Source organism: Myxocyprinus asiaticus, chromosome 1 (genome assembly GCF_019703515.2).
Source record: "Myxocyprinus asiaticus isolate MX2 ecotype Aquarium Trade chromosome 1, UBuf_Myxa_2, whole genome shotgun sequence".
NCBI classification, from domain to species: domain Eukaryota; kingdom Metazoa; phylum Chordata; class Actinopteri; order Cypriniformes; family Catostomidae; genus Myxocyprinus; species Myxocyprinus asiaticus.
In genome coordinates, this window is record NC_059344.1 from 34,735,577 (window position 1) to 34,757,660 (window position 22,084).

At 36.2% G+C, this 22,084-nt stretch overlaps 1 protein-coding gene across 6 annotated transcripts in view; it reads left to right on the forward strand.

Moving 5' to 3' along the window:
* LOC127444027 (chromodomain-helicase-DNA-binding protein 9-like) overlaps positions 1 to 22,084 on the forward strand; it is a 111,416-nt gene that overhangs the window by 25,335 nt on the left and 63,997 nt on the right. Inside the window, exon 1 of one of the 6 annotated variants that reach the window (XM_051703226.1) lies at positions 17,780 to 17,877. The exons of the other annotated variants lie outside the window; for them this stretch is intronic. The gene's annotated coding sequence lies outside the window, so the exon portion shown is untranslated. Of the gene's footprint in view, positions 1 to 17,779; positions 17,878 to 22,084 lie in introns of those variants that run through there. 6 annotated transcript variants of the gene reach the window in all.

The window sequence follows — 22,084 nt, forward strand, 5'->3', positions numbered from 1 at the left end:
GCCTATGTTAATTTAATAGCCAAAATATTTGGAAATATATGAATGAGAAAAAAGTTGTTTTTTTTCAGTAACAATGCACATATGCAATGTACAGATAATGAAATGTTGTAATTATTGAAATGCCATTTTGTCATATTGAATTAATTGCTTAAATTATAACATAAAAGGATGACACTGTCATTTAGTAAGGTTAGAATAGAAAACATTGCCCCTGTAAAGGTAAAAAAATGCCCCTGGACATCAAATATTTCCCTAAAATGGAAAAGTTTATTTCTGACCCATGTTCCATCTGACCTATACAGGAATTGAGAAAAGTAGCCCCCCATGAGATTTAGGTGAGTTTGTTGTAAAATTTTGGATGTTTCAGTGTTATGAGTTTTATTCCTCTCTCAAAGTAGGGATGCACCGATCCAATACCTGGATGGATCGGTATCTCTCCGATACTGACATTTTTAAACAGATCGGGTATCGGTCTGACGACCGCAATCCAAATCCGATACTGTGTGTTAGTCATGTTCATTACTGTTAAGCTCAAAAAAATGACATAAAAGAACCATAAAAACACCATTAAAGCAGTTCATCTGACTCGTGCATTTTATTCAAAACCAATTGAGGATGTGTGATAGCTTGAATCACAAAAGGCTGTGTTTAATAAGTAAATATAAAATGCATGCGCAGCTTCAGCGCATTATTGAATGGTGCTGCTCTGTTTACACACACCCGCAGCTATTTTTAGGCTTTACGTGGTGCACAACATTTGAGCACTACTCACGAACAACATCTCAGGTGTAGATGCTCAATATTTTGGTTCACTTATAATATCAGAACTCAGGGGAGAGTGAGTGCTGTGACAGCAGTGAGGAAGAAAGAGAGAGTGAGACCGGTGGATCCTTGACAAAAGGTGCACAATTGAGATATATTACTATTATAATATATTATTATTTGTTTACAAATGATAATATTTAAGTTGAATAGGTTCCAAAAAAATAACTGTGAATGAAAAATGGACTGATGTCTTACAACTAAATTGAACAAAAAAAGAGATCTGAATCCTTTAAAGTCCAGATACTAGTTTAATGTTTTTTGCAAAAAAACAAAAAAAAAACAGCTTCTTTTCTACTGATAACTTATACTGGAATTACTGTTAATTTTGCTGCTACATTATCCAGTATACTAGTTAACAAAGTTTTTCTTAATAAGCTATACATTTATATTGAAATAATGTGTAGTTAGAGGTTTGTGTTTCTTTACATATTAAAGAGCAAACCCATTTAGTTCCACACAATAATGTAAAGATATTCTAAACTGATTATGTAAAAAAACAACACTGGTATTGGATCGTATCAGCCGATACTGAGATTTCCAATATTGGAATTGGATCAGAAGGGAAAAATTGGTATCGGTGCATCCCTATCCCAAAGTGTGTAAATCCCCCCCCAATATGAGCTGTGTAAGAGCGGAATTCCCCCTCATTTTCAGAAATGAATTTTGTTGACACACATACATAGCACGCACATGCTGTTGATGTGCTCGTGGCCCTCAGAGCGGTGCGCAATGTGTGAGCACTACACACAAACAAATTCTCATATGTAGAAGCTCAATATTTGGTTTGATTATAACATGCATTTAGAATGGCACTGGAGGAGCATATCACCAGATTTTGAATAAGAAGCAAATTAAACTACTGTGAACTAGCCCACAAACAGGCACCTGCATGACTTCTTGGAGTGTTCCGATTGTCAAAATAAAAGCCTGAGGGTTTTAAATTTAAAGGTGCTCTACAGAAATAACTATTGTAGGGGGTGTTACGGTTTATCGTGGGATGTTATATCGTGGTTCAGAAATGTGACAATGCGCATTGTGGAGATTTGGATGTTTGTTTTTTTTTTGTTTTTTTTGTTTTTTTTAAACATTTAAACAAGCAATGCATGAAAACAAAGTACAGAATGAAAGCATTTAAGCTCATGGAAAGCGAAGAAAAAGAAACCACTAATAAAGTAGACTGACGCAATTAACATACAGGATGACTATAAACACTCTGCATATAATGGTTATGTTTATATTGTATCTCATGTCATGTTTATGTTGAGAACAAACATATCCACATGCTCAGTAAACTATACTCATTTATACACACAAGTTTAATTTATGGAATGTCCCTTCGCTAGCAAAGTCTTTCTCAGATGCCATGTTTGTAGTTTACAGAAGCGTCACGGGGATTATGTTGCAACGGGGATGCTGCTTTCTGACAAGTTGCATGTATACGGGAGTAAAGAGTACACTACTTATACAGTACATTTAAACAGGAGCCCAGCTTTCTCACAGTAAGCCACATTCTGGCAATAACCTGTTTTTTGGGGTCCATCTAAATGTACTGACAGAATGGTTTGCACATCAAATGTGAGCAACTTGTGTCCACACTCAACAGCGCCACCCAGTGCATTCTTTTATAACTGTGAGTTTTAGTTTGTGTGTTCAGGATTTAACATGCATCTCACTGTATATATGGCCAGCAAAGCAAAACTTTGCGAAATTCGAATAGTATTTTTACTTTTCGAATACTTATTGCAAAACGAATACTCGAGTATACTACTCGTGCACATCCCTAGTTCTATCCAATATACCTGACTTCCTACGCCTACTTTACACGGGCATGCAAATGGAAATCGCTTCATTGCACTGCCCACCAGCAGCAGGTGTTGATGAGTTCAGCTGATACTGATGTGGAGAACTAGCAATGATAAACATCATCTCATATTATCTGCTTGTTTGGCTGACATGCGCTTCGGAAGCATTTAACAGTCAGCAATCTAAATCCTCATGATAAACGAGTGAAGGTTTTTTGTATTTCTTCAGTTAACATCTATCAGGGTATCTGCGGGTTCTTAAAAAGTCTTAGTCTTAAATTTACTTTTTAAAATGTAAGGCCATAAAAAGGCTTAAATATCTTAAATTACAAGAAGTCCTAAATTTCGTTTGCTGAGGTCTTAAATTTTGCGGCATGAATAGAGGAGATGCTTAAAACAGCAGAATCTGCGCGAGTAAAAATAATCTCTCTCTCTCTCTCGTGCATCCGTCATTTAGCAGCTGACGCTTGAGTTTAGTGTGAGTACGCACGGGGAAACGCATTTTTACTGAACTTACGATGTTACACATGTATAAACCTTCATAAACCTGTTAATCCGAAATGTAAATGGAGTTATTTTGCGTATCTAACAATGTCGCTCCTGCTTATAATCGACAAAGCTGTCAACGTTACAATTTGCAAGCGCGCAAGGCTTGAGCGGTATTTTGACGCCTTTCAAATCGTTGCACTTCCTTATTTTACACTGTACCTTTGACAATAATTGTAAAGCTAACATAACTACTCAGCTGCAGCATTACCATCTCAGCAGCATCTCCATCTCTCTAGATCTAGGGCTGCCAACGTAATTGACACTGTTCTCACGCTCTCACGCCACACGTCCCTTTTCTCACGCTGTGATAACGTCGCGGAGCAAAGAGGACACTGACAGCATCTCTGATGGATCATTTAACACTTTAATGTAAACAGTTCTTTTAGTTATGTTTTACTAGTGAATGAAGGAACTGTTCTGCAAATATCTTAAAAGTAGTAATAATAATAAAAAACTTTTTTTTATTCAGGCTTTGTTTAAAGTATCGTGAACCGAACCAAATGGTGAATTCAGTACTGGGAACCAAATCATGAGATGAACTGTTACACCCATAAACTATTGTAATATAAAAATCTAAAAGTCAATAATAATAATAATAATAATAATTTATAATTATCATCATGATTATTAGTTTACAAACAACAATTAGTCAATTTAAATTGACTGTTTTCCAAAAAAATAACTGCGTGAATAACTGTTGTTGAAAGTACCGGTACTTCGGTACCAAGTCGATACTAAAATAAAAAAAGATGTAATGATACCAGTGTTTCTGCAGTACCGGTAGTACCGTAGTACCGATTCAATCCTGTACCCACGGGCAGTATGACTGAAACACGACAGCTTTAACCCCCTGGGGTCTGAGGGTGTTTTGGGCCCTGGAGAGGTTTTGACCTGCCTTGACATTTGTGCTTTTTTCAGTTGCTTAAAAACATATTAATGGCTAAAGTCTGATAACACTGTATTCAGCACAAACTGGGCTACAATAATATGTGAACAACATGTATGTACATGTTTGTATTTTTGAGAAAATAACGTTTATGCGTGGTTTTTGAAATAAACAAAAATTTTAAGTCACTGAAATAAGGCCATATAACACATACTAAACATTTGTTCACAAGACTTTTAAGAACTGGATCTTGTAGCCTAGAGTTTTTGCTACAAAAATGATGTGAAAACCATCCTGATCACTCATTCACACAAAACAATATAGTCATTTAACTTTTGTAAGACACTTTTAGTGTTAGAAAGGCCATATGCGAGGAGGCGTGAATGAACATGATTATTGATGTGATTCACACCTGAGGAGACAAAGACACCTCCCCTGCGAGAGAATGAATGTGAGGAGACTTAATGATTGAATGTATTGTTTGTAACTTATTCACAAAATCAAGTTTAAATTAAAAGTAATCTGACTATTCATTTTCTTTACATCAAGACTTAACTTTAGACCTACACTACTGTTTCAGAGTTTTTAGATCTGTACGATTTTTTAATGTTTTTAAAAGAAGTCTCTTCTGCTCACCAAGGCTGCATTTATTTGATCCAAAATACAGCAAAAACAGTGATATTGTGGAATATTTTTACAATATAAAATAACTTCTATTTGAATATATTGTAAAATGCAATTTATTCCTGTGATCAAAGCTGAATTTTCAGCATCATTACTGCAGTCTTCAGTGTCACATGATCCTTCAGAAATCATTCTAATATGCTGATTTTCTAATATGGGCATATTTACAGCACATTTTACACATTTACACCCGAACAGATATTTGCAAGCACAAGCTGCGTTAATGATAATGAGGCAGCATAAACACTAGTTAAAATATAATCTAAACATTCATATTATTTTTATATCATATTACATATCATATTTATATCATACAGCATACAATTTAAATACCTGCTTTAGCCGAAACAACATTTAAATATAACTAAAACTTGCCTATTAGGACATATTTCAAATGTCAGTACTCTGAATACTGGCTGGCAAGTCTGGAAATAGTCCAGCTAGTAAAATATGTCCATGTTTATATAAAATAGCATGTCAACTAATATGCAAGTAAAACTAAATGACTTACTCATCCGAAATTGTATCTTCAGCTGGATCAAGTCGCTCTTCAAAATGCAAACGTTCATCGGAGTCCCGCTCTTCTTCTGAGGAAAATGTGAACTCTTTGTCACTATCCAGGAGCTTCCTCACCTGTGTAGCGTGCCATCTTCCAAATGCGCAGAAAAGTGAATGAACTTGATGTTTTTTAAGGCACTGTTGGGGGCGTTTACCATTTGCATTGATCGCCTCAGCACATTACTGTATGAGTAGCGCGCTCTGCTGATGGGTCTGATCACATTAGCGATAATTAGCTGAGCCAGGAGAAACTGTACATCGCTTTGTTTCATATAGATTACATTGCAGGAGAATATTTGTTTTAAATTTGAATTGTTTTATTTAAAAGTAGACATTTTAAGCTTTCTTTAGACATATGTTTCATGTTTGTGTAATAAGTATTCGCAGAGTTTCAGTTCATTTTTGTGACGTGTTTCAGAAAGATGCTCTCGGAGACAGAGACGGCTGAAAGTGCACCCTGTTTATTTTCTTTATTTAACAAAAGCACAAGGCTTTGTTGTTATTGTGAGTGTACACAAATAGAAGTAGACCCTTTATAGTCTCTAATGATGTCTTACACTTATATGTATGCCCCAAAATTATGGAGTATTTTAAGTTGTTTCCGCTGTTGTGAGGAAAAAAATCCAGCAGGACGTGCCAGCACGTCCGTCGACCCCAGAGGGTTAAAATGCTAATTTTGAGCACGTGCTTTGTTACTCCTTACACTAAAATGGACAATTAATCAAATTAAAATCATGACATGTCCTAGTGTGATTTATTAAACTGCGAAAGGCTGCAATATTAGTGTGGAAGAGATATGTACTTTGTATATATCCGATATACATGTTATATGAGATGACAGATCAGAGCACTAATCCACTGTGAACCACGCAGCACATGTAAATTACATATTTATTTAATTAATCACAGCATTTGCGCTTTAAACTCAACTTTATTTATAAAGCATTTAAAAAAACAGAGCTGACCAAAGTGCTTCACAGTAATACAATTTAAAACGTAACATTGAAAAATGACCACATAAACAAACACCGGTAAATATTAGGCAGGTGGTTTTAATGTTGTGGCTGATCAGGGGGCTCAGTGGTAAAATATGCTGGCTACCACCCCTGGAGTTCGCTAGCTCACTAGTTCGAATCCCAGGGCATGCTGAGTGACTCCAGCCAGGTCTCCTAAGCAACCAAATTGGCCCGGTTGCTAGGGAGGGTAGAGTCACATGGGGTAAACTCCTCGTGGTCGCTATAATGTGGTTCGTTCTTGGTGGGGCGCGTGGTGAGTTGAACGCGGATGCCGCGGTAGATGGCGTGAAGCCTCCACACTCTATGTCTCCGTGGCAACGCACTCAACAAGCCACGTGATAAGATGCGCGGGTTGATGATCTCAGACGTGGAGGCAACTGGGATTCGTCCTCCGCCACCCGGACTGAGGCAAATCACTACGCGACCACGAGGACTTAAAAGCACATTGGGAATTGGGCATTCCAAATTAAGGTGTATGTCAGTACTTTTTCATGGGTGTTTTCCTCAAGTGTCATTTAGTAACTTTCAAAAGAAAAGGGTTTTTGCACGCTAGACTATTTTATACAATCACACTCTGGTAAGTCCTCTGGTAAGCTTCTCTTTTTATATGAATTTTGTTCTTTTTGGAGCTTGGCAGTATAAATTATTACACTTTTTGTTGAATATTCTTTCTGCCTAACAATTCATTTTGTATTTCACGGATGAAAGAAAATGAGTCGGAATGACAAAAGAGTAAATGATGACAAAAATTTCATTTTTGGAGGAACTAGGCATCCATTTAACCTTTAACCCAATAGCACTAGCTCACCCCAATTCTTTTGCAAGAATTAAATGAATAAAATGGGACTAGGCTGAGTCTTTACTCAAACTATAGCTTTGTACAGACAGGCAGCAAAAATGTGGGTTTTATTTATTTATTTGTTTGTTTATTTTGGTGTATTTGACACACATCAGTTTAAAAGTTTAGTCAGAAAAGCTAAAAACACATGAATGCGGTTTTTAATCAAAAACAACATGAATGTGTGGTTTGAAATCTATTTAAACTCGTTATTTGGGAAAATGCATTACTTTTTTTTTTTTTTTTTTAACATTCATGCATGATGCAACTATAATGTCATACTCGAGGCACAGTAGTGTGTATGGCTGTCTGAACAAACAGATCCAATTTCATCACTTTCAAAATGACATTGAGGACAGTCATTCTTAAAGATCAGTTTTGAAAAACAAATTTGATTTATGTGCAGTGTGAACACAGCCAAAAAAGGGTTAATATAATGTCACCCAAAAGCATTTGGAAATTAAAGGTATTATTTTGATTGCGTTAGATAACAAATTATTAGGTCCACATCAAGTGACATTTGCAAACAAATGATACATGATCTTTTCTCTAGGGATGCACAAATCCGATACCTGGATCGGTATAGACTCCGATATTGGCGTTTTTACCCGGATTGGGTACCGGTCCGAGTCCGATCCAAATCCGATTCTGCATGTTTGTTATGGTCGTAAATGTCAAGCTCAAAGAATGACATACGAGAATCTTTAAAGCACCATTAAAGTAGTCCATATAACTCGTGCATTTTGTTCAAAGACACTTGAAGACATACGATAGCTTTGTGAATTGCAAAAGGCTGTGTTAAATAAATATACAATCTGTATCACAACCAAACTGAATGAGTGCCGCTCTGTTGACAAACACATAAGCACCGCATGGGCTTGCAATGTGCTGCTCAGAGCAATGCGCAACATGTGGGTGCTCCACACAAACTTCATCTTAGATGTAGAGTAGATGCTAAATAGTTTGGTTTGCCTAAAACATGTATTGAGAACTGCATTGGATGCGCATTTCATCAGATGTTGAATGAGTTGCAAATTAAACTACTGTGAACTTGGCTTCAAACGCTCTTCTGGAGTCTTCTTGGAGCAGTCCGTCAAAATATAAGCCAGAGTCCAAATAAAAGCCCTAAAAAATGACAATGGAAATGTATCACTATTTTATAAAGATGTTAATTTTCAGACATTTTCATTACTGATCGTCATGGAAATTAACAATCAATTCATGTATTAATTGTTAATGTTAATACCGTAAAACACGTGCATGTAGCCTACTGTTTAAGTATAATTTAAATTATTACACTTAATAAATGCAAGTTACAAGACATATAACTTGTTTACATCTTTGAGTTCATTAAAACTTTGTGGAACGTGGGACATTTCAGACCTTTGGACGTATTTTTTATTTGAAATTAAATCATAACATGCTGCGTAAACTAGGAATGTGCGAGACTAGTCGACTAAACGGTTCTGTTGCTAGTCAGTTAATATTTTTCCCCATTAACTGTTCAACATTTTTACACATTTACATTTGGCTTTATAATTTTACAGAGTCTGCACTTAAATTACTGTAATATTAATGTTACACATTTTAAATATAATTAATAATACAAATATTATTAAAAAAAAAAAAAAAAAGTGGATATCTGGAGCAGATACAAAGTTTCATTTCACTTCAGGCTGTGGGTGCTTCTTCCCTCTCACTCGCGGCACATGCAGGAAAATATCCTCTCGCTAGACAAGAAAACTCAGCAAAGTAGCTATAGAAATCACTTCGGTGGTGGTGCGGGAAGCAGGTTTCCGGAACGTTGGCTTAAAAGTCGGATGTTTTCACGTTTGAGTCTTTAAATCTGTGCGTGGTTGTAAGTTATTTTCCCGCCGAGCGGGCTTTTTCAAGCGTAGGATAGCTGTCTCAGATGAATCAAGTCTCGTCTTTCACTGGACCATGTCGACGTGTTAATTTTACTCATAAAAAAATTTATGCTTTTGAGTAGCCTAGAAAATGACTGTTTTAGGCAAGGTATGCCATTTTTTTTTAATCTGCTGATTATGAAGGTTATTTTCAACGATGTTCCGAGTCTGCAGACTGCTTAACGGGTTAAACTATCTTGTATTCTGTGTGCACATCATATTTAGAATACATTAGGTTTATTGTAGGCTACATCACAGGCCTATTTTTTTCTGTCCTATAACTATTTTTTTTACATCGTTACTGTTATTGGTTAACGTTCTTTACAGAACAGCTGTCATATCAGATCAATGGTTAGTGCACGACTGCACAACATAAAATATGCGCAGCTATTCAGCGCATTTTTTCTCTCTCGTAAATTTGGCTTACCTGTTAATTATTTTCAACAATGTCCTGACTGTTTTAAAATGTTAAGTAACATTTATTTGGTGAATTCCATTTAGAACAGGCTATTAGGGTTGTTCTATTGGTCCTTCATTATTCATTAAATTGTTTTCAATAAATAAACCTGTATTTGCTAAAGGTGAATGTGTGTCATGTTTTTAACATATATTTAATGTACAATGATCATAATGCAAGGCGAGCATGTTGCGGATAAATGCCCCTTTTCAGCATAATTTAGTGTTGGATTTGGAATAGATTAAATGGGTTCCATAAACATTTTTTTTCTTTTTACTGTTTTCTGAAGGTTGGTTTCTTAGACTACTCGACTAGTCAACTCCAAAATTGTTGTTTAAACTTAAGTGAAATTAGTCGTTATGCACATCCAGTAGCCTACATAACATAGCCTGCCATTTCTTTGGTGCTGGTGAGATGTCAGCTGAATGTGCTTTCCCGGTGATCACTGACGTAATTGTAGGTTGGGATGGGGGAAAAAAGGAGACCAGCTGATCAGAAGGGCTTTTTGACGTGTTATACTTTAACACACTATCACGGTGTATGCAGAAAACATCATGTTAATTTATAGTGAAACACTCCAACTATTACATTGAACCTGCTTCATCTTCATCTGTGCCGTTTTTCTTCTGTCATGTGGACAAGACATGACATGCAGCCTGCAAGTGCCCTCTAGTGGCAGATGACTGTATAGACAGCCTTATCAAAGTTTGCATTATACTGAACTCAAATGTCCTGAAATTATTAATCAACAATCAATAAATTATTAATGACAATGAATCGATTATCAGTTAATCATTAACATCCCTACTATTGTATGATAAAATAAAATTATTATTTTACAAATTACAATAATAACAAATTGCATTTGTAATTTAACAAATAATAATAAAAAAAAAAGTTTGAGTTGACTGGGTTCCAAAAAATGTGATTTGAAATGTGGACTGATATCCAATTATAAATACAGTGAACAAAAAAGAGATCTTAAACCATTTACATGTCCATATAAAAGTTAAAAAAAAAAAATTTTAAAAAAAATTTTGAAAAGCAAAAATGGATTTTCTACTGAAGACTTTCATTGGAATTGCTATTAATTTTGCTACTGCATCAAGCAGACTCGTTAACAAAAACAAAGTTTTCTTAAAAGGCTGCACATGTTATATAATTGTTTTTTCTTTTTTTCTATAATTAATGCGTATTTAGAGATTTTTGTTCTTTATACATAAGAGACTCCCCAATCAGTTCCACACAGTGAGATAAAGATATTCTAAACTCATTAATAAAAACTACAACATTGGTATAGGATCGGGATCTGACTGGGTGAGAAGAAATGGTATCGGTGCATCCCTACTTTTCTCGGAACTACCTCCCAGCAGAGTAACCCCTGATGTAGTTCATCACATAACTAGAGATATTCCGCAAGTTTGTGAACCAGAAAGTCCAAATACTTTTTTGTTTTTAATTTAAACCCATAAATAAATATTTTTATAGTTAAAACCTAAAAGACTCCCTTTTTGTAAAATGTTTTGCCTAAAGCTTTCTTGTGCATCTTTGAAATAAATGCTACTTGCTTTGGTATTTTGTTGTTTAGTGATGACATTAATACGTTTTAAGGGTGGCTTAAGTGTCCAAATTAAATTCTATGTATAATAAATAAATAAATATGCCATTTAACGTGACCAGTCGACCTATTAAATTTGAAAAGAAGTTTGGTATGAGTGACAGGCCAGAGCAGTGGTGGTCACAGTGTTTCAGGGTGGTGTGATAGCGTGAGGGCCGGAGAGAGTGTGCGAGACCAGGCTGACGGCATGAACAGAGCCCCTTTGTGCTGCTGCTTTGTGCAGATTGAACATTCAGCAACATGGATGCAAATACCAATCCACATCACTCACATTTACACACAAACTCCCTAACCTACTGTTCTGGATCAGATCCAGCCTGACCGATACGAAGGATACATTTTTTAAGAGGTCATAGCTAGTTTAAATTTTTTCCCCTGAGCTATAATGTTGGTCAAGGTGATTCACACCAAGACAGTCACAATTTTGTTTCTCATGAACATTTCTCCTCTCTCTTTAACTCTTAACTCTAATTAAACAGTCCTGTACCTTTAAGACTGCTGTAAAGGCCCTCTTTCCATGTGAGATGAATGAGCAAAAATGCTATAGGTTGTGAGTTTGCTGTCCACTTCAGTATATTTGGCAGTGGCGCTGCCCATCTGTCAATGCTGAAATGTGCTGCCAGAACTGTTAAAATCAGATTGGCAACTGTGTTTCATGATATGACCCCTTTACACACTAGGTGAAGCGTGTAATTTTTTGGATGTTTAAATAGAACTTACAAACGTTACCTTTAAAATGAGTTGGACGGTATTGTTCAGAAAACAATCAGACAATTTAGAGTTGCCCCTCTGCCTTTCTGGTTGGGAATGACATAATCTAATAAAAAATGATGGAAAATATAAAACTGTTGATTTAAAAGTGTTGTTTATAAATATTTAGCCCCTTATATATATATATATATATATATATATATATATATATATATATATATATATATATATATATATATCTTTACAACCCTCTATGGACAAGGCTAGTAAATTTTTTCACAGAATGAATGTCACTCATATAAATTTTTGCAAACTGACTTCTACGTGCTGCTTTCTACGTTTCGCTGCAGTTTCCTGGTGAAATGAACACTAGAGGCGCTACAACAACTGTGTGGTTTAATCATTGTCACAAATCACTAGTACAATTAATGATTTTGATTTTATAAATCAGATTACTAACACCCCCCCCCCCCCCCCCACACACACACACACACACTTATATCTTTAGCTTGTTTGGTAGCTCACCTGATAGAGTGTTGGATTTTGACTTCGAAGGCCACTGTTCGAGTCCAGCCAAAGACATGTGAAAGTGGCATGGCACAATGTGACATGGTTGCTTCATTTAATGTTTTTTTAAACGCTATCAGTTAGGGTTAGGTGTTGGTTAAGGGTAAGGATGTCTGTTTTGTTAAACTCTCATTTATCTTTTTGGACACCATTGGTTAAGTTTAGGGTAAAGTTTTAGGTAGGGGAGGTACGTTTTACTTATTATAACCTCCATCTAAAATTTACCTTATAAACCATCTGATTACAACCTCATTTTGCTCTGTTTTGGTGCCCCCCGTTGGACATTTCACTTGAAAATTGCAGCCATATAATGTAATGAAGCACGTAATTTCAGTTTTGCAAAAACGTTGCAATACTCACGTAAATTTAATGCCCATGACCAGGCTGAAATAATTTTTTTTTTTTTTACTCTCCAAGGCTTTGAAGACATGGAAGCGTAATGCCACTGAAAACTGAAAAAGATATTAAGCAGGGAGCCTGGGTAGCTCAGTGGTAAAAGACGCTGGCTACCACCCCTGGAGTTTGCTAGTTCAAATCCCAGGGTGTGCTGAGTGACTCCAGCAAGGTCTCCTGAGCAACCAAATTAGCCCGGTTTCTAGGGAGGTTAGAGTCACATGGGGTAACCTCCTCGTGGTCGCTATAATGTGGTTCGTTGTCAGTGGGGCGCATGGTGAATTGAGCGCAGATGCCACGGTGGATGGCGTGAAGCCTCCACATGCGCTATGTCTCCGTGGCAACGTGCTCAACAAGCCACGTGATAAGATGCGTGGGTTGATGGTCTCAGACGCGGAGGCAACTGGGATTCATTCTCTGCCACCCAGATTGAGGCGAATCACGAGGACTTAAAAGCGCATTGGGAATTGGGCATTCCAAATTGGGTGAAAAAAAATAAATAAATAAAAATATTAAGCAAGCCGAGAATGGGGTATCTTCACATACTGTATATAAAGTTTTCATATATATGATTCCACACAATAGTAACATTCTAGCAATTTATATGATGTCATAAAATTGCATTTATAGTAATGATGCAAGCTGTTGTCACTGCCACTGTCAAAATTGCTTACACATTTCTTGCCAAATATTCACAAGGTTGGAACCATTGAAAATAGAATTCCACATATACCAATGATTTAATAATTGTATTATAAAAATAATCATTTAAGTGCTGCTCAAAGGTTGTGCTAGAACAATATCTTTATCCTCCACTCTGACGGACTGAGTTGTAAAGTTTCTGTCATGGTCTATTTTTTTTATCTGTCATATTTTCACTTCATAAGTAGTAGAGCTACATTCAAGTGCATTGCATCCATTATAATGGTCTAAACATTGATAGTATAAACCAGTGTTTCCTGCACCACTTTCCAGCAGCGGCGCTGGACCACTACTGAATTACCAGCACCACTACAAAAGAATGATGTCCAAGTTAAGATTTTGCAGTATGAAATTAATGTGATGAGAAAAAAAAAAAAAAGGTGTGCCACAAAGCAAACACATCTTTCTACTGCATTGCGTGGGGCTAAACGATCAATCGAAATAGAATCGAAATTAATATATGAACTATATATATTAATACATATCATTAACTACTTTTTGAGTTTTAACGACGCAAAACAACTGCACAAGTTCAGCTTGAAGTAACTTTTACTCCAACTAACATTTTAAAATGATTTTTATACATCTTGATTGCTCGTTTCGATTAGTTCTTTCATTGCTGCATATGGAGATATGAACTACAAAACAGTTCAGCAGCAAACAGAATCATAATGGTGGCACCCAGTGGTTGATCAGGAAAAATGTGGATAAAGCATGAAAATAACCTTCTGATTAAGTTATTCGTAATCAGAAATAATGTCACTAAGGGTTAGTACTACTAATACTACAGCAAGTCAGTATTAGCACCTCCTGTTAAATAGTTGAGTCAACATGGAGTGGAGGTGATGTAGTGGGCTAAAGCAAATAACTGGTAATCAGAAGGTTACTGGTTCAATCCCCACACCACCACAATTGTGTCCTTGAGCAAGACACTTAACTACAGGTTGCTCCAGGGGGATTGTCCCTGTAATAAGTGCACTGTAAGTCGCTTTGGATAAAAGCTTCTGCCAAATGCATTAATGTAAATGTAAATATGTAATACATTTGTTGCACATATATAGTTTTGTTTAATTTTTAATATTTTTAAATTCATCTCCATTGCTTATGTGTGTGTGTGTGTGTGTGTGTGTGAGAGAGACAGAGTGATAGGAAATAAGATGCAGGTGCCTTAATGCTTGAATGAAAATGTCTGAAATGTCTGGCACTACATAAGCTATGTGGCGTGAAGTAAGGTGTGTTTTTGTGTGTGTTTGATTGCTTGATTGTAGGCTTCCTACCGTGTGTTGTGTGAATGTGCTGTAAAACAAGTCTCCCTGTGTGTGCTTGTGTGTGCGTGCATCCGTCTCTTTGTCAGAGTGCTCGTCTGTGTGTGGCAAACTTGCTTTAGCTTCCTGACCCTGCATCTGTGAGGTTTATATAACTGGGCTGGTCTGTCAGGCCTCCAAGCAGCACTGTAACCTGACACCTAGTCACCTCTGTTGTGTGTGTGTGTGTGTGTGTGTGTGTGTGCGCGCGCGTGCGTGCGTGTGTGTGTGCGTGCATGTGCGTGTTTGTGTCCCCTCTATCTGTATGTACAAGTATAGCTCACACCCTTTTTCCTTCACGTAATAATTCAGCTCTGTGTGTCTGTGTGTGCTAGGAATTAAGTAATCAAGAAAAGTTTCATTTACAGCCTTCCTTGTCTTCTGATGCTTCTATTTTCTTTTGACATCATGTTTTTTGTAGAAGTTGAGCCATGTAAGACATGTTCATTGCTTGCTTTCTCTGTATAATTTATTCAAAATTTGCATAAGTTTTGTTTTTACATGATTCTGAGAGGGCCACTGTGAAGTTGACCATTTTTATTCATATACTGATGTGTATAAAACAGCAATAATATAATTCAGAAACACAGTTCTCAGCATGTTTTGGATATGTAGTCTACATAAACAATATAAAAATGTATTTCAATGTAATTCCTATTAGTTGATTTCACAATTACAAAATCAAGGAAAATAATCAAAAAATATAGCTGCAAGTAGTGACGATGGGCCCAAGTACCATGGGTCCATTTCCACCCGGTGGCTTTCGGAAAACAGTGCAAGGTGGACACATGCATTTGACATTTGACATTATTCTAAACAATTTTGAAGTAATTTGGGTAAATGTATGAGGACTATTTCAAAGTCTGTTGTAAGAGCCACACTTCCTGCTGCCAGGTGGTGGCGCTATGATAGTGACCCAAAATAGTTATATCCATGTGATTAGCCCCCAAGACTAAACATACATCTCAATTTTGATCTAAATCACACATTGCACATAGAAGATATGAGATGCTTCCTGTTTCCCATTTTTTTGCCATTTAATTTAATGCCTCGCCATGGCAACACCATTCGATATGTCAATATCTGTTCACAATGTTCAGTGTCTTGGCATAATATTGTCTAAATGTGGTGACAGTCTCATGAATCCCCTAGGAGGAGTATTTAAAAGTTCAGAGACTGCAATATTCAAAAAATCCAAAATGGCTGACTTCCTGTTGGGCGGAGCTAATAACTATAATTATGAAAGTTGTCTGGCTTGATGAGAACTATATATGTACCAATTTTGGTGACTGTAGGTGAAAATGGGTGTGCTACACAGGCTGTCTTACATGCTCATTTTAAAGGGGGCGTTACAGAGCCCCCCCACACGTCCATGCGTGAACTTTTGCCCAGCCCTAATGGCTAACTCTGATGTGTGTGCAAAATTTCATGAAATTAAGCATGCCAAGTGCCTCAAAAAAAAAAAAAAAAAAAAATATAGAAACGAATAACAATGAATGTATTGCTATGGCAACAATATTTAAGATCTCAAATATCCCTTGACAATTTTACATCAGCAGTGTCTTGACATTTATTCTAAAGAATTTTGAAGCAATTCATGTAAACATAAGAGGGCTATTTCAAAGTCTGTTAAAAATGCCATACTTCCTGCTGCCAAATGTAAGAGGGCTATTTCAAAGTCTGTTGTAAGAGCCACACTTCCTGCTGCCAGGTGGTGGCGCTATGACTGTGACCCATAATAGCCGCATCTATGTGATCAGCCCCCATTATCAAACATACAGCTGAATTTTCATTAAAATCACACAGTGTACACAGAATATATAAGGCCCTTCCTGTTCACAATTTAGCATCTACAATTTCTCTGCACTTTCAGTGCTTGGGCCCTAATTATGTTTTTTTTTTTTTTTTTTCGTCATGTAGCGCTAGAAATCAAGACTGAAGTGAGAAACTAATCGTGAAAACTGACAATAACAGTATTCCATTTAAGTCAGCTTCTGTTGCATAAAAGTGTTCTTTGTATTAACAGCGTGATTTTGCAGCGGTTGAGTATTCTAACCAATCCCAGACGTGTCTGTTAATCAATGAAATGGCAATGGATAATCAGAGATGTTTAAATTTGTCTATAGCCCTATCAGTAATGGCAGGCTTTCCTAATGCAAAAGTTTAAGCAATCTGATGTGCAGTCTCTTTATATTTCACCTCTGTTAATGGTGGTACGTGAAAATGAGTGCCAAAAAAACATCCTCTGATACTTGAAAAGCATAGTCTGTAGTTTTAATTATTTTGGAATCGTTACGTCATTCCGCTCATTTGCAATGTAAACTGTAATTTCACTGCAAATGAGGACTGTGACAGCTACAATGCTCCCATTATAATCAACAAGACATAGACATAGTGTAAATAATTGATTTATTGTGCAGTATGAACTGCTTTATTTATAAAGAGAGCATTTGCAAGAGTGCACGTGAAGTTAATTTACTGAAGTATAAAAGCAATGAAGTAATTTAGCTCAAAAGTTCTCAGTTCATTTTGGATAGTAGGATACATAAAGAATATGGCATGAAGTTGAACAACTAGTTATTCTATGTAACTTCTAATCATCGACATTTAATAATCACAATTTCAATATCAAGAGATTTAATCATGATAATTATGATTTTCGTCTAAATCCTGCACCCCTAAGCAATAGGTTGTGCATACTCTGTCTGCTGCCAGCTTACTCATTCAGACACACGTGCTCTCATTCAACCAGTCTGAAAGCTCTGTTGCTCCCTTGAGCACTGATCTAGGGTCAGCTCTTCCTTGTGAAATCAAATGACTGATCGTATAAGGACAAATGCTGTGAGTGGCAGGCCAAACGCTCTATCAGTCCTTACTCTTCCAGACTGGGGAGGAACGTAAGAGGTTAAAGGTAAACAGGAAGGGTATGTGGTAGTATTTCTATAGAGGGGGCGGTCTTTACTGTTTAACGGAAGTGGAGAGAGGAGGAAAGGAAGAGGGAGGGTTTAGTCGAGTTATAAGAAAAAAGCATGTGGGAAATTTGCCAGGCCAAACTACACAGTAGGTCTCAATCTCAAGCCCTCTTTTACTTTATTGTACTCACTTTATGTGTGTGTGTGTGTGTTTGTGGTGTGTGCACGTTGAGTTCACTTCAGCCTACTGAAGATTAACAAGCTCTAACTTTAGGATCAGTAACTGTGTGTGTGTGTCTGAGTTAGCCGGCCATTTTCTCAGCTCACGTGAGGGAGGGTTAGAGGAATGTCAGGAGTTCAGGGTGATGACACAGTCTGATCTGCTGCCATTCCTGTACATTTAACCCCTCACACACACACACAGGACACGCAGGAAGCTTAGCAGGTGTGCAAGGTCCTCTTTTAAATCAGGAAATGCTTATATTAGCTCTCTGAAGCTCTGACTTTTTCAGTTTGCAGGAGAAGTATTAGTATTTGAATAATGTAGTTTGTTTTGGTTGCTGTTTGTTTTTCTAAACTTTTTTTCTGAGTTGGTTTAGAGCTGACCATTGGAATGCAGGTTTCTGATTGGTCAGTGAGTAAACAAGATCCACAGGTAGGAGTTGGGACAGTTCATCAGTTTCCATGTCTGTTAGCGACTGTGAGGTTTTGTTTTTTTTTTTAGAAAGAAAAAGTCCTCATTTCACAACTGTGTTCTCTTTAGAAAGCACGATGTGGTATTACCTCTGTGATGGGGATAATGTTCACTGTTTTTATCTACCTAGTACCTACTATAGTTCCACTAATCATTAGAAATTTTGCCCTTCTAGGTTTTAATTACAGTTTCATTGTTAATGTTTCACTGTTCTAAAACATAGTGGAGTTTAGTTTCTTTCAGTTGCTCTTTTAAATCATTTAATGGTAAAGCTGAATAATAGGCTAAATGGTATAAAAGGTAGCCTTGAATGAAGGGGCAAAATCTAAAAAAATATATTTCAAATATATGTTCTTCAGGTACCTCTTTCTTTTTGGTCATATAAAGGGATAGATCATCCACAAATGAAAATTCTGTCATCATTTACTCACCCTTGTGTTGTTCCAAATCTTTGACTTTCCTCTGTGTAACACAAAAGGGAAATGTTAGGCTGAATTTTAGGGACTGACAGTCTCAGTCACCGTTCACTTTCATTTCATATTTTTACAATGAAAGTGAGTGGCAACTAAGATTGTCAGTCTGCCTAATCTAGCTCTCCTTTTGTTAAACAAAATAAATAAAATAATATATATATATATATATATATATATATATATATATATATATATATATACACACACACACACACACACACACACACACACACACAGTACTGTGCAGAAGTTTTAGGCACTTGTGAAAAATGTTGCATAGTGAGGATGTCTTCAAAAATAATTCCATAAATAGTTTTCATTTATCAATTAACATTATACAAAATCCAGTAAACAGAGAAAGCTAAATCAATATTTGGTGTGGCCATCTTTGCCTTCAAAACAGCCCCAATTCTCCTAGGTACACCTGGACACAGTTTTTCTTGGTTGTTGGCGGATAGGATGTACCAAGCTTCTTGAAGAATTTACCAAAGTTCTTCAATCTATTTAGGCTGTCTCAATTGCTTCTGTCTCTTCATGTAATCCCAGACTGACACGATGTTCAGTGGGGGGCTTTGTGGGGGCAATGCCATCTCTTGCAGAGCGCCCTGTACTTCTATTCTAATCTTTTCTATTTGCAAAAGTAATGTTTGGGAGTCTAAAATATATTTTTCCTATTGACACACTAAAGCTGAAGATATAAATAATCGTCTTATGACAAATGTTTTTGTGAAGCATCTTAAGTGCCGAAAGCTTTTGCACAGTACTGTGTGTGTGTGTGTGTGTGTGTGTGTGTGTGTGTGTGTGTGTGTGTGTGTGTGTATATATATATATATATATATATATATATATATATATATATATATATATATATATATATATATATATACACACACACACACACACACACACACACACACACGCTACCGGTCAAAAGTTTTGAAACACTTGACTGAAATGTTTCTCATGATTTTAAAAATCTTTTGATCTGAAGGCGTATGCTTAAATGTTTGAAATTAGTTTTGTAGACAAAAATATAATTGTGCCACCATATTAATTTATTTCATTATAAAACTAAAATTTAATTTAAAAGAAAAAGTTTTTGAAATTGATGACTTGGACCAAATGATAAAGAAAAGCAGCCAATAAGTGCCCAACATAGATGGGAACTCCTTCAATACTGTTTAAAAAGTATCCCAGGGTGATGCCTCAAGAAGTTGGTTGAGAAAATGTCAAGAGTACATGTCTGCAAATTCAAGGCAAAGGGTGACTACTTTGAAGATGCTAAAATATAACACAGTTTTGATTTATTTTGGATTTTGTTTAGACACAACATAATTCCCATAATTCCATTTATGTTATTCCATAGTTTTGATGACTTTACTATTATTCTAAAATGTGAATAAAACAAATTATAATAAAGAATGAGTAAGTGTTTCAAAACTTTTGACCGGTAGTGTATATAGTCAAATTTCAGCACTTTTAAAATCTGAGATTAATTGCGATTAACTATGGAAAAAATCTTGAGATTAATCTCGATTAAAAATCTACTGACGGCTCATATATATACTATATACTATGAGGGTTATTAAATTGACAGAATTGTAATTTTTTGGGCAGAACTATTCCTTTATTTGGAAACATGCATGAGTGAAACATGAATTGTGCAAGTTCCTCCTTTGATTTGGGAATTAGCATTTTTGTGAGTGGTGTTTTGCATGTTTGAGTGATGTTCGTGCGTGTGTCTGTCTGCATGTTCAATCTTCCCTGCCAGCTCTCTCTTTCCCTTTTGTTCTGAATAATGAAAGAAGTGTAAAGGTCTAGTGGAGGCTACCTGCTGTGTGCTGTCTCTCTTTCCCTCTGGCAAATATCTATGTTTATCTCCGCCTGTGTAGCTTAAGACTGTTCAGATGAAAATCATAATTTGCTTACAGTTTGAGGTTGACTGATTGAGTGCTGATGCTGATATGTACAGAGCAGGGTGGCTGATGGCCAATAATGCTGATAATGTATTACTGTATATTATAAAACAATTTAATGATAGCAAATGATACATGCACAAAATTATCATCCATTGACAATGTTATCGATACATTTTGAAACTGACTCGGGGGGAAGCTAACGCTTGGTCAAATACTGCCTGACAGATTGATCTACTACACTATAATGATATTAAAATACAAGTCAAAACTCTGTCATTCTTTTCTTTGTTTGTATTGGATAACCCTACATTGAACAGTGGCATAGGCTGGGTTTTGGGGTTGATGGTAATTCTCAGAGGCAGATTAGGTCACCCAAACAAAACTCCAGCCAAACTCACACCTTTTTCTAGCTACACACATGAGCACTGCATTCCAGCCAATCCTGGCCACTGTAATTTGAGGAAATCCTGGCAACAAGTTTGAGTCTAGTTGGTAGTTAGGTGAGGCTTAAAAACCTTCGATCTCCACAGTTTTTCCGCTTTGGGGTGTAAATGTACATTAATTTCCAACGTCAGTTATTGCATACTACTAATGTGACACTCATTTTGGTACTGTTGCTTGTAGGGATGTGTGGAATAACTAATTTCACTGACATTTAGAAGTAAATTTTGGAGTTGACTAGTCTAAAAAGTAAGAAACCCTCAGAAAACAGTCAAGAAACATGGTGTGGTTATGTGATCCATTTAAAATACTTAATCCATTCCAACAGCCAAATCTGACACAAAATTCTGCTGAAAAGGGGCATTTATCTGAAATGTGCTTGCTTTACATTATGATCATTATACATTAAATATGGAACATGACACACATTTACTGAATCCGTGTTAATGAATACAGGCATATTTATTGAAAACAATTGAATGAATAGTGCAGGACCAATAGAGCAACCAGTAGCATGTGCTAAACAGAATTCACCAAGATAAATTAAATCAACATATGAAAACAGTCAGGACATGGTTGAAAATAATTAACAGGTAAGCCAAATCTACGAGAGAAAAAAAAAAAGCTGAAAAGGTGCACAGAGTTTATGATCTAATATTACAGCTGTTTGATAAAGAACGTTAACCAATAACAGTTACAATGTACAAATATATATACAGCTTGGATAGAATAAATTAGGCCTGTGAGAAATGTACAATAAACTATATGTATTGTTCTAAACATGATGTGCACACAGAATAAAAGATAACTTAACCAGTTGGCACATCG